Here is a 12362-nt window from a genome sequence, read left to right on the forward strand (position 1 = left end):
TGAAAGTTTGATCACTGAAATAGCTTATTTATCTAAGCAAAAAATTTATCTAAGTAAAAAAGATAAACAATTTTAAAAGGGACATTTTAATATTGTAACAAAACAACAGGTTAAATGCTTTTGATTTTCATGTAGACTTTTTACAACCATTAAGTTGCTGGTTTCTATGTATATAAATAAATATATTTATCCCATTCTTTCTTTTTACCACTTCTCTAGTCCTGTTCCATCAGTGTGATATGATGCTGTGTGTAAACCTAAGTCTGTACACTTATCTAATAGAAATCAATCATTTCAAACTGTGTTTAGAGAAAAAAAATACAATTTATTTTTATTGTGAGGTCTGAAAGCTTACTCACCAACCCTTTAGCCAGTGGCATCACTGGGGGTTGCAGCCCCCATCAACGTAATGGCCAGTCCCCCATGTGTGCCCCCAACAATGTTGTCCCTAGCCTTTTTGCCTCAGCACCACCTGACCCTGCCTGCAGAACAACTGTACATGCACGCTGCATGCCCGACCCCTCATACAGTACAGAACAAAAGAAACAATGTACAGATATTGTAAGATGGTAAAAGAAACAACAATCTGTTACAAATTGACTAAGAACTGATACTCTTCTTGGTGGTAGACCGCTGCATTCTTACAGTCTCTCCCCAGGAACTGTGAATTGATACAACTTTTCGGTGGTAGATGGCGCAGGTCTTGGTGTTTTACTCAACGCTTGTGGGTATCTTTAAACCTTTAGTGGCAGAAAGAAAAAGGTTTGATGTATGTATATAGGCCAATTTAAAATGGTGCAGTATACTTACTCCATAAGATGCATGATGTCCGCCAATCTGAAGATAACTTCACGGGTGTGATGCAACAAGCTGAGGACAATGAAATTTAGGCAAATATTACTTGAATAAAACAATTAGTGACTTACTCCATCAAATCTCGAATTCCGACAATATCACAGCAACAAAAAAGCAAAGCAATACTTCAATGTTGATAAAAAGTGCAAAATTATAATAGCTCAATGCGTTTCAACGTTTGTAACATCTTTTTCAAGAGCAGATAAAAAACAGGTAAAAGCAACTGAAAAGTTTGTAAGATGTGACAATATTTGCTGATTTAAATACAGAGGACCTATGTTTTAACTGAATTCGTTCTTAGCCAGATGTATAATTTGTTAAATATCAGACTTTTATGTTATAGATTATGCCGCTATGTTTAAGTTGGTTTAAATTGATTAAATTATACTATAATACTATACTATAACCAATCAGGTGATTCAGAATAGAGAGTTCTCAAACGAGTAGTCATCTGTAAAAAGTTCTGTTTCAGGTCCCCATATACCACGTGTTTTTGTGAGCCTATGGCAGAAGGGAAACATCGGGAGTGACGTGTGTGGAAAGATAACCAATCAGATTGTGGACACATTGAGGGTTGATGTAGTTCTATTTCAAGTTCGTCCACATACAGTCATGTGAATTAATTCCACCAATGGAGATTATCTTATACAAAAGATAAGCGGCCTTATGTTAAAGTCGATCTAAAAATAAAAATAATAACAAGTGAACAGTATGTGTCCTTGAGACATAACATAGCAGGGAAAATAACTTATATATCTTGAACACAAGTGGATTTTAAACAAGATACAAGATTATATTAAAGTACTGTGAAATATTTGGTTACAACATAAAACGTTATAACATGTGGGTCTTAATTATAAACCAACATCTTGTTTAACAAGCGAATAATATAAAGTGCTCATGGCATGGGTATGTGAAAAATATTTGTATACAACATACAACAACATTTTAAATTAGGGGGAGGTAAAAGGGGAGTTTAAAATCCTCTAGATTTGTTAATGAACTACACGAGTTATTTTCTCTATACAACATATAAATACAATAATCTCTGATTTTTAACATTAATAATGATAAAAGAGATCTGCTTAAAGTGCTAATAACCGTATAATGAACCTAGTGATACTAACATTAACGTTATTCTTAATATTCTATACAAAAGTGTAGAATTATAATGTAAATGGCACTATTACCAGGGAAAGGGGAAATTACCGATTTTTAAATAAAGGCTGCTATTCTAATGTCTTTGTTAAGGCCCCAATGATTGTATGTTCTCATGGTGTGTATCCACCAGTTCCCTTTTATCTAATTTTGTTTCTATCCCCCCCCCTCCTCCAATGTGTAGATACTTTCTCAATACCTAGCCAAAGAAAGTTTTTAATATCAAATTTCTGACATTGAGTGCAATGTAGGGGTACTCCGTGGTCTTCGTGTTTATCAATTTTATTTAGATGTTCCAAAATATGGGTTTTGACAAACCTTGTGGTTTGTCCTAAGTACTGGATTTTGCAATTGCATTGGAGGAGATATATAACATTTGTGGTCTTACAAGTTATAAAGTTTTTGATCACAAAAGTTTTACCAGTGGTTGTGGAAACAAAGGTCTTATGTACCCTTTTTGTGTAATTGCAGCCTTTACAACAGCCACAAGTATAGAAGTCCTGTAAGTTTGAGATTGTTATATGGATTTTTGAGTTCATACCTTTTATCAGAGAGGGGGCTAGCTTTTGTTTAAAATTAGTACCTCATCTGAATGTAATCTGTGGTCTAGAGGGTATAATCTTTTCCAAGATTTCATCACTTTTTAAGACATGCCAGTGTCTTTTAATGATGTTCTTAATCTGGAGATGTCCAGAATTGTAAGTAGTTATGAATCTCGGAAAAGATTGCTTATTTGATGGTTCTCGTTTATGACCTTGAAGTAATCTATTCCGGTCTTGGTTTTTTATTTGTAATCTATCGAATTCAAGATTTTCTTCTTTATAGCCTTTTTGCAAAAATCTTGTTTTTAGTATATTAGATTGCTTCTTGTAGTTTTCTAACCTATCTCAATTTTGTCTTATAGATTGGAATTGCCCCTTAGGTATGGCCTTCAGCCATGAGGGATGATGTTGACTGTCATGTCTGATGTAAGTGTTTACATCACATTTTAATAAAAAAAAAAGTTTTTGTGTGTATGACTTCATCAATTAACCAGATAGATAGATCTAAAAAACTGGCCTTAGTTTCATGTATTTCTGGTGTGAGTATAATATTCATGTTTAAATAAAAAGTTGAAGGGTACTCAAACCTCCTTTCCAAATGCACAAAACAGCATAACTTGGGGCAAACCTGGTACCCATGGCGGTCCCACATATTTGTAAATATTGTGTATTGTTGAACAAAAAAAATAAATATTAGTTAAAATGAAATCGATTGCCTGAGTAATAAAGTCAAGCAGTGAATTAGATAGATTTGGATCTTTTTTAAGTTTTCATCTAACTGCTGTTAAACCCTTTTTATGATCAAATATAGAATATAAAGATGTCACATCCATAGTGACCCAACAGAAGTTGGATTCCCATTTAATCTTACTAATCGTATTGAGCACATGTGAAGATCCTAATCTATCAAATTCATTGCTTGAGTTTATTATTCAGGCAATCAATTTCATTTTAACTCATTTTTTTTTTTTTTTGGTTAAACGATAAACAATATTTACAAATATGTGGGATCACCATGGGTACCAGGTTCGCCCCAAGTTATGCCAATATATACATGGAACTCTTTGAACATCTTCATGTATGGTCCAATGACGTATTTGGGGTGGACCTGGTAACATGGCTTAGGTATATAGATGATGTTTTGTGCATTTGGAAAGGAGGTTTGAGTACCCTCCAACTTTTTATTTCACATTTAAACAGTAATGACATGAATATTATACTCACACCAGAAATACATGAAACTAAGGCCACTTTTTTTAGATCTATCTATCTGGGTAATTGATGAAGTCATACACACAAAAACATTTTTTTTTAAAATGTGTTGTAAACACTTACATCAGACACGGCAGTCAACATCATCCCTCATGGCTGAAGGCCTTACCTAAGGGGCAATTCCAACGTATAAGACGAAATTGCGATAGGTTAGAAGACTACTAGGAGCAATCTAATATACTAAAAACAAGATTTTTGCAAAAAGGCTATAAAGAAGAAAATCTTGAATTTGATAGATTACAAATAAAAAACCAAGACCGGAATAGATTACTTCAAGGTCATAAACAAGAACCATTAGATAAGCAATCTTTTCCGAGATTCATAACTACTTACAATTCTGGACATCACCAGATTAAGAACATCATTAAAAGACAATGGCATGTCTTAAAAAGTGATGAAATATTGGAAAAGATTATACCCACTAGACCACAGATTACATACAAACGAGGTACTAATTTTAAACAAAAGCTAGCCCCCTCTCTGATATAAGGTATGAACCTAAAAATCCCTATAACATTCTCAAACTTACAGGGCTTCTATACTTGTGGCCGATGTAAGGGCTGCAATTACACAAAAAGGGTACATAAGACCTTTGTTTCCACAACCACTGGTAAAACTGGTAAAACTTTTGTGATCAAAATCTTTATAACTTGTAAGACCACAAATGTTATATATCTCCTCCAATGAAATTGCAAAATCCAATACTTAGGACAAACCATAAGGTTGATAAAAGGGAACTATGGTGGATACACACCGTGAGAACATACAAAGACATTAGAAAAGTGGCCTTTATTTAAAAATCGATCATTTCCCCTTTCCCTGGTAATAGTGCCATTTAGATTATATTTCTACACTTTTGTATAGAATATTAAGAATAACGTTAATGTTAGTATTACTAGGTTCATTATACGGTTATTAGCACTTTAAACTGATCTCTTTTATCATTATTAATGTTAAAAATCAGAGATTTGTTGTAAACAAATATTTTTCACATACCTGTGCCATGAGCACTTTATATTATTCACTTGTTAAATAAGATGTTGGTTTATAATTAAGACCCACATTTTATAAGATGCTTATGTTGTAACCAAATATTTCACGGTACTTTAATATAATCATGTATCTTGTTTAAAATTCACTTGTGTTCAAGATATAAGTTATTTTCCCTGCTATTTTATGTCTCAAGGACACATACTGTTCACTTATCATTATTTTTATATCGGCTTTAACATAAGGCCGCTTATCTTTTGTATAAGATAATCACCATTGGTGGAATTAATTCACATGACCGTATTTGGACGGACTTGAAATAGAACTACATCAACCCTCAATGTGTCACAATCTGATTGGTTATCTTTCCACACACGTCACTCCCAATGTTTCCCTTCTGCCATAGGCTCGCAAAAACATGTGGTATATGTGGACCTGAAACGGAACTTTCTACAGATGGCTACTCGTTTGAGAACTCTCTATTCTGAATCCCCTGATTGGTTATAGTATAGTATTATAGTAGCCAGCTGATAATTTAATAAATTTAAACCAACTTAAACATAGCGGCATAATCTATAACATAAAATTCTGATATTTAACAGATTATACACCGGGCTAAGAAGGAATACAACTCTTAAGATGTATTTTGCTTTTGATTTTGTGTGAGTTCAATTTCTTGCTAGAACAGGAAGTTGAAACAAAGGTTAAACCGGCAAATATTGTCACAGCTTACAAACTTTTCAGTTGTTTTTACCTGTTTTTTATCTGCTCTTGAAAAAGATGTTACAAATGTTGAAACGCGTTGACTATTAAAATGTTGCACTTTTTATCAACATTGAAGTACTGCTTTGCTTTTTTGTTGCTGTTATATTACCGGAAATCGAGATTTGATGGAGTAAGTCACTAGTTGTTTTATTCAAGTAATATTTGCCTACATTTCATTGGAGCTTCTCCTTGTCCCCAGCTTGTTGCATCACACCCATGAGGTTATCTTCAGATTGGCGGACATCATGCATCTTATGGAGTGAGTATACTGCACTCTTTTAAATTGGCCTATATACATACATCAAGCCTTTTTCTTTCTGCCCCTAGAGGTTTAAAGATACCCACATCTCCTGAGTAAAGCGCTGATTAAAACACCAAGACCTGTGACATCTACCCTCATACAGTATGCCAGGCCCTGCCCACAACATGCCTGGTCATGGATTGGCAACAAATAGGAAGCAATACATATTTAGCAAATTGACCAATTCAGTGTTTACAAAATATTTTCATCTTCTATTAATTTTCTGTGAAATTATGTATAGACATCAGCAGGGGTGGGGGGGGAGCATTTGAACCCCTTCATCAGAATTCTGCACTTTATCCAATTAAATTTGAGTATTTGTCTATATAAATATTATTACTGTAAGGTTATATCCCCCCACTAGAAAAAAAAATCTGCCCACGCCTGTAGTAAATTAAAAAAATATATATAATGCAATGTAATATATTTGATTTTATTACCTTATTCTACATTAATAAAAAAAAATAGATTCAAGTGATGGTAAAATTCATTCTTTATAGTAACGATATTTGTAATCATAAAATAAAAGGGCACTTTAATTCATTAATGCATTGTATACACTTCGGGTGCATGATAAATAACCAGTGGCTGGTTAAATAACAAGTGGCTGGTTAATGCTACTGCAAGCTTGCATTATTAACCAGCCAGGGGTCAAACCTCTGGTTAATTAAAAAAAAAGTCCCCATATTTCCCCCGTTTACATGGTGGTCTATGGGTGACTGTGATTTCACTTGAAATATATATGTATATGCTTATATAGAAATAGAGTATCCATTACGGGCGGAGGAACGGCACAATATATAAAAACATGAAAGGCTAATTATTAAAAAAATAATTACATGAATGAAAGTGGCAATCTTTTATTTTATGATTACAAATATTGTTACTGTAAACAATGAAGTTTATTATCACTTTAAGAACAAAATTGGTGTCAATGAGAAATAGTGACTACACATAGTAGTACATCTACAACTGCTGTAGAATTAAAAAGAAATAACATTTATTATGAGAATGTGCATTTTTCAATTAATAGTGGCTTTCCTGTGGAGTGTTAGTAACATATATTTGCCATATTGTAGACACAATTATGCTCTATTTTAAAGGGACGTAAAACCCCAATTTTTTCTTTCATGATTCAGATAGATCGTGATTTTAAAAAACTTTTCTAATTTACTTTGATTATCTAAATGGTTTTGTCCTCTTAATATCCTTTGTTGAAATGGATACCTAGGTAGACTTAGGAGCTACTGATTGATGCCTGCATATATATGCCTCTTGTCATTGGCTTTTGGTTAGCTCCCAGTAGTGCACTGCTGCTTCTTCCACAAAGGATACAAAGTTAATAAAGCAAATAAGATATTATAAGTAAATTGGAAAGTTGTTTAAAATTGTATTCTTTATCTGAATCATAAAAGACAAATTTGGGGTTTTAGGTTTCTTTAAGGCAATGACAATATGTATCCTGTTCATTGGTTTGAAAATACCATGAACTTATAAAATACACAATCTCAATCATTTCTGCATTTGCACAGCTGAATGTTGACATCTTGTACAATGAGATATTTGGCTATGACAAACTAGACTGGGAACTCATAGTTACAAATTTGCAGTAGTAACATTTTGATATATAATCCCTGGTATAATGAAATATTACAGTGCCATGCAAACATATTACACAGTGTGTAAATCAATCACCAGTTGTAAACCTGGTTAAGAATAAAGGTAGGACCCGCTCCTAAGTAATCATTTGTTATAAATCTTTATCTTTTCAAGTACAAGATTTTGATACTATGTCCAGTTTTGTAGAAAATGTTTGCATTAACCCTAACAGTTTTATTCCCAAAAGCAAAACTATACTGCAATATTTACGAACACACACACTGTGACATTTTATCAGCTAAAATTACATTTCAAAAACGCCAAACTCATGTGAACAAAACAAATAAAGCCATCTCCCTTTCAAACTAATACTATACTTAAAAAAAAAAAGATACTGCATGCATACAGGTAGATTATGAGTTGTGCGTTTGTATTTTAACGCTGAAAAAATGGTAATTTCAACGTTAAAACAGCAACGCAGCCATTACGAGTCTTGTCAGTATACTGTACTGCAAGCCTTTTAACCTGTAACGCAATGTCAGTCCCGGACTTCCATAGCGCTGCCATTACAAGTTTTGTGGTGAGGATAAAAAGCTTGAGTCCATTTCGCCATCTAAAAGCAGTAGTTATAACTAAACTGCTACAAAGTACACTAACACTCATAAACTACCTATTAACCCCTAAACCGAGGCCCTCACGCATTGCAGACATTAAATTAAATGTAACAAAAAACAAGGGTGCAACAGCACTACACTTAATATAAGGGGGGGGCTATGTCTGGTTATATTGGTTAACCTTTTTTGACTGGAGTGCTGATGCGACCTTTCGAAAAAGTTGCCACTTAGACGGCGAAACATGTCAAGGGAGGGTGTTGAACTCCTTTCAACCCCTAATTAATTTTAACCCAGCAAATAGATTTGACTTCTAAAATTAACTAATTTAATTAATTTGAAATGTAACATTAAAATATGGGTACAAGAAATCCTATGTAACCGCTGAGCTAAAAACCTTTCACCATATCTGTTACAGACTCCGCAATCTAAATTAGTGGAGGTCACTAATCTAATAAATAGATGATAAATGATAGAAAGCAACCGGTATTAGTGGTGACAGCTAAAACAGAAGAGTGTAGGCAATAAGGTTGACTCTTAGTCAAATAGATTAGAATCCTAACATTTATCCAAAATTCTCGGATTATACAAAAGCGTTACCAAACCACAGTTACCTTAACTGCCGGTGATAAAGCAACACTCTATTTTGTAAAATTCAGTGACTAGCCAATAGAAAATTGCAACACATAGAAAGCATGACTAGCACTGAATATCCCTACCCAGCAGGTTGGAAATATTAATAGAATCAAACCACGGTGGTTAAAAAAATATTATAAACAGCTGAATAGAAACGCTAGTTTATGTATACCCCTGTTAAAATAACACCATACAATACTTTTTTCAATCCAACAGTATGAAAACATTAACAGTGGAACGGAAATGCCAGTTTATAAACTCCCGCTGATAAAACGACACTGAAATAATACCTAGCCAATATTTGGAAACCTTCTTAAATACATGCAGTATTGCCTTGTGCAATATAATGAGTGACAGCAGTTACTAATAAACGTGTGTGTAACAATATAAATCAATACATTCACAAGTACCACAACATAAATGCAACTGAGTAAATCTCTTATTACACATACACTTGTTTAAGAAGATGAACTGCTATAAGGCAAAATATAACATTAAGCAAAAGCCTCACAGTGTTGCTGTATATATATGTAGACAACACTTGATAGTCACTCATAATTAAATAACAATAATAAAAGAAAAATAATACTGTTCATTCATTAGAAGTACAACAGTGTCAAGGTATTATATAATCTTCACCATTGCCTTCAGATTTGAATATCTTCAATATCCTAAGACCAGGATTGATTTAGGTTTTTAGCACTATACAGAAGACATATTTATAGGAGTATTACCCTAGTGCCAATGTACAAGTTACAAATACAGAGGTGTTATATATAATCAATACCACTTTTTTCAAACACTTATATCATAAATATTTAAAGATAAAGAACAGATACAATCTGTCAATCTGCCAAACCCAAAGGAATATCCCTCCTTGTCAGATATAAGGCAAGAGATACAAATAGGGAATGTGCAGCATGATTGACTGTATTATACACTTTACATTTAGATTAACTGCATTTTTGTAATTCAATACATTATTGTATAAATATATAAAAATCTCTTCCCTATTATTCCAAATGTGATTGGAAAGTATAAGTAAACCCAAAACAGAACATCCACAATATCTATATTTTCAGTGAAAAATTATTGACAACAAAACACAATGGGGCCTAGTTATCAAGCCGTCAACCTCAAATACGCTGGAATTCCGCAGCGTATTTGTGGCGAGGCTGATTCGCCTTAGTTATCAAAGGCTAGAGACCGGCAAAAGTAGAATTTTGTGACGTAAACTTCGATCCGCCGGACTCAGTCCGACACAGATCGATTCTTACGTCACTCCAGATGTTCTGCACAAGTGCGGCACAATCTGACTACTTTTGCTAGTTATCAAAAAACTAGCAGGTACGCTCGGCACTTTTCCGGCCCAGCATACCTGGTTTACAAACCGCCACCCTGGAGGCGGCGGATCCCATAGGAATCAATGGGAGTCTGACCATAGCGAAAGTTCATGTTCGCTGCTGCCAGATATCCCATTGATTCCTATGGGAGCTGTCTACACCTAACACCCTAACATGTACCCCGAGTCTAAACACCCCTAATCTGTCCCCCCTACACCGCCGCAACTAAATAAATGTACTACCCCCTAAACCGCCGCTCCTGGAGCCCACTGCAAGCTACTCTATACATATTAACCCCTAAACCGCCGCTCCCTGACCCCACCGCAACTATAATAAATGTATTAACCCCTAAACCGCCGCTCCCGGAGCCCACCGCCACCTACATTATACCTAGTAACCCCTATCCTGCCCCCCCTATACCGCCGCCCTCTATAATTAAGTTATTAACCCCTATCCTGCCGATCCCGCACCTCGCCGCAACTAAATAAATAGTTTAACCCCTAAACCGCCGCTCCCGGACCCTGCCGCAACCTATATTAAATTTATTAACCCCTAATCTGCCCCCCCTACACCGTTGCCACCTATAATATATTTATTAACCCCTATCCTGCCCCCCACTACACCGCCGCCACTGTAATAAATTTATTAACCCCTAAACCTAAGTCTAACACTAACCCTAACACCCCCCTAACTTAAATATTAAATAAATCTAAATAATATTTCTATTATGAACTAAATTAATCCTATTTAAAACTAAATACCTTTAAAATAAACCCTAATATAGCTACAATATAAATAATAATTATATTGTAGCTATCTTAGGATTAATTTTTTCATTTTACAGGCATCTTTCAATTTATTTTAACTAGGTACAATAGCTATCAAATAGTTATTAACTATTTAATAGCTTACCTAGCTAAAATAAAGAGAAATTTACCTGTAAAATAAATCCTAACCTAAGTTACAATTAAACCTAACACTACACTATCATTAAATAAATTAAATAAATTAACTACAAATAACTACAATTAAATACAATTACATAAACTAACTAAAGTACAAAAAAAAAAAGCTAAGTTACAAAAAAATAAAAAAATAGGTTACAAACATTTAAAAAATATTACAACACTCTTAAGCTAATTACACCTAATTTAAGCCCCCTAATAAAATAAAGCCCCCCAAAATAAAAAAAATGCTCTACCCTATTCTAAATTAAAAAAGTTTAAAGCTCTTTTACCTTACCAGCCCTTAAAAGGGCCTTTTGTGGGGCATGCCCCAAAGAATTCAGCTCTTTTGCCTGTAAAAGAAAAATACAACCCCCCCAACATTAAAACCCACCACCCACATACCCCTAATCTAACCCAAACCCCCCCTTAAAATAACCTAACACTAATCCCCTGAAGATCATCCTACCTTGAGTCGTCTTCACTCAGCCGAGCAGCGATGGAACCGAAGAGGAGATCCAGAGCGGCAGAAGTCATCATCCAAGGGGCGCTGAAGAAATCTTCCATCCGATGAAGTGATCCTCCAGTCGGCGCTGAAGAAGTCTTCCATCCGGGCGATGTCATCTTCCAAGAGGCGCTGAAGAAGTCTTCTATCCGGGCGATGTCATCTTCCAAGCGGGGTCTTCAATCTTCATCCCCCCGACGCGGAATATCCTTCTTTACCGACGGACTACCGACGAATGAAGGCTCCTTTAAGGGACGTCATCCAAGATGGCGTCCCTTCAATTCCGATTGGCTGATAGGATTCTATCAGCCAATCGTAATTAAGGTAGCAAAAATCTGATTGGCTGATTGAATCAGCCAATCAAATTCAAGTTCAATCCGATTGGCTGATCCAATCAGCCAATCAGATTGAGCTCGCATTCTATTGGCTGATCGGAACAGCCAATAGAATGCGAGCTCAATCTGATTGGCTGATTGGATCAGCCAATCGGATTGAACTTGAATCTGATTGGCTGATTCAATCAGCCAATCAGATTTTTCCTACCTTAATTCCAATTGGCTGATAGAATCCTATCAGCCAATCGGAATTGAAGGGACGCAATCTTGGATGACGTCCCTTAAAGGAGCCTTCATTCGTCGGTAGTCCGTCGGTAAAGAAGGATGTTCCGCGATGAAGATTGAAGACCCCGCTTGGAAGATGACATCGCCCGGATAGAAGACTTCTTCAGCGCCTCTTGGAAGATGACATCGCCCGGATGGAAGACTTCTTCAGCGCCTCTTGGAAGATGACATCGCCCGGATGGAAGACTTCTTCAGCGCCGACTGGAGGATCACTTCATCGG

At 35.2% G+C, this 12362-nt stretch overlaps 1 protein-coding gene across 1 annotated transcript in view; it reads right to left on the minus strand.

Annotated features, from left to right (window-relative positions):
• Positions 1 to 12362, minus strand: part of DHRSX (dehydrogenase/reductase X-linked) — a 973969-nt gene that overhangs the window by 443595 nt on the left and 518012 nt on the right. The window lies entirely within an intron of this gene.

Source organism: Bombina bombina, chromosome 3 (assembly GCF_027579735.1).
Source record: "Bombina bombina isolate aBomBom1 chromosome 3, aBomBom1.pri, whole genome shotgun sequence".
Taxonomy (NCBI): Eukaryota; Metazoa; Chordata; class Amphibia; order Anura; family Bombinatoridae; genus Bombina; species Bombina bombina.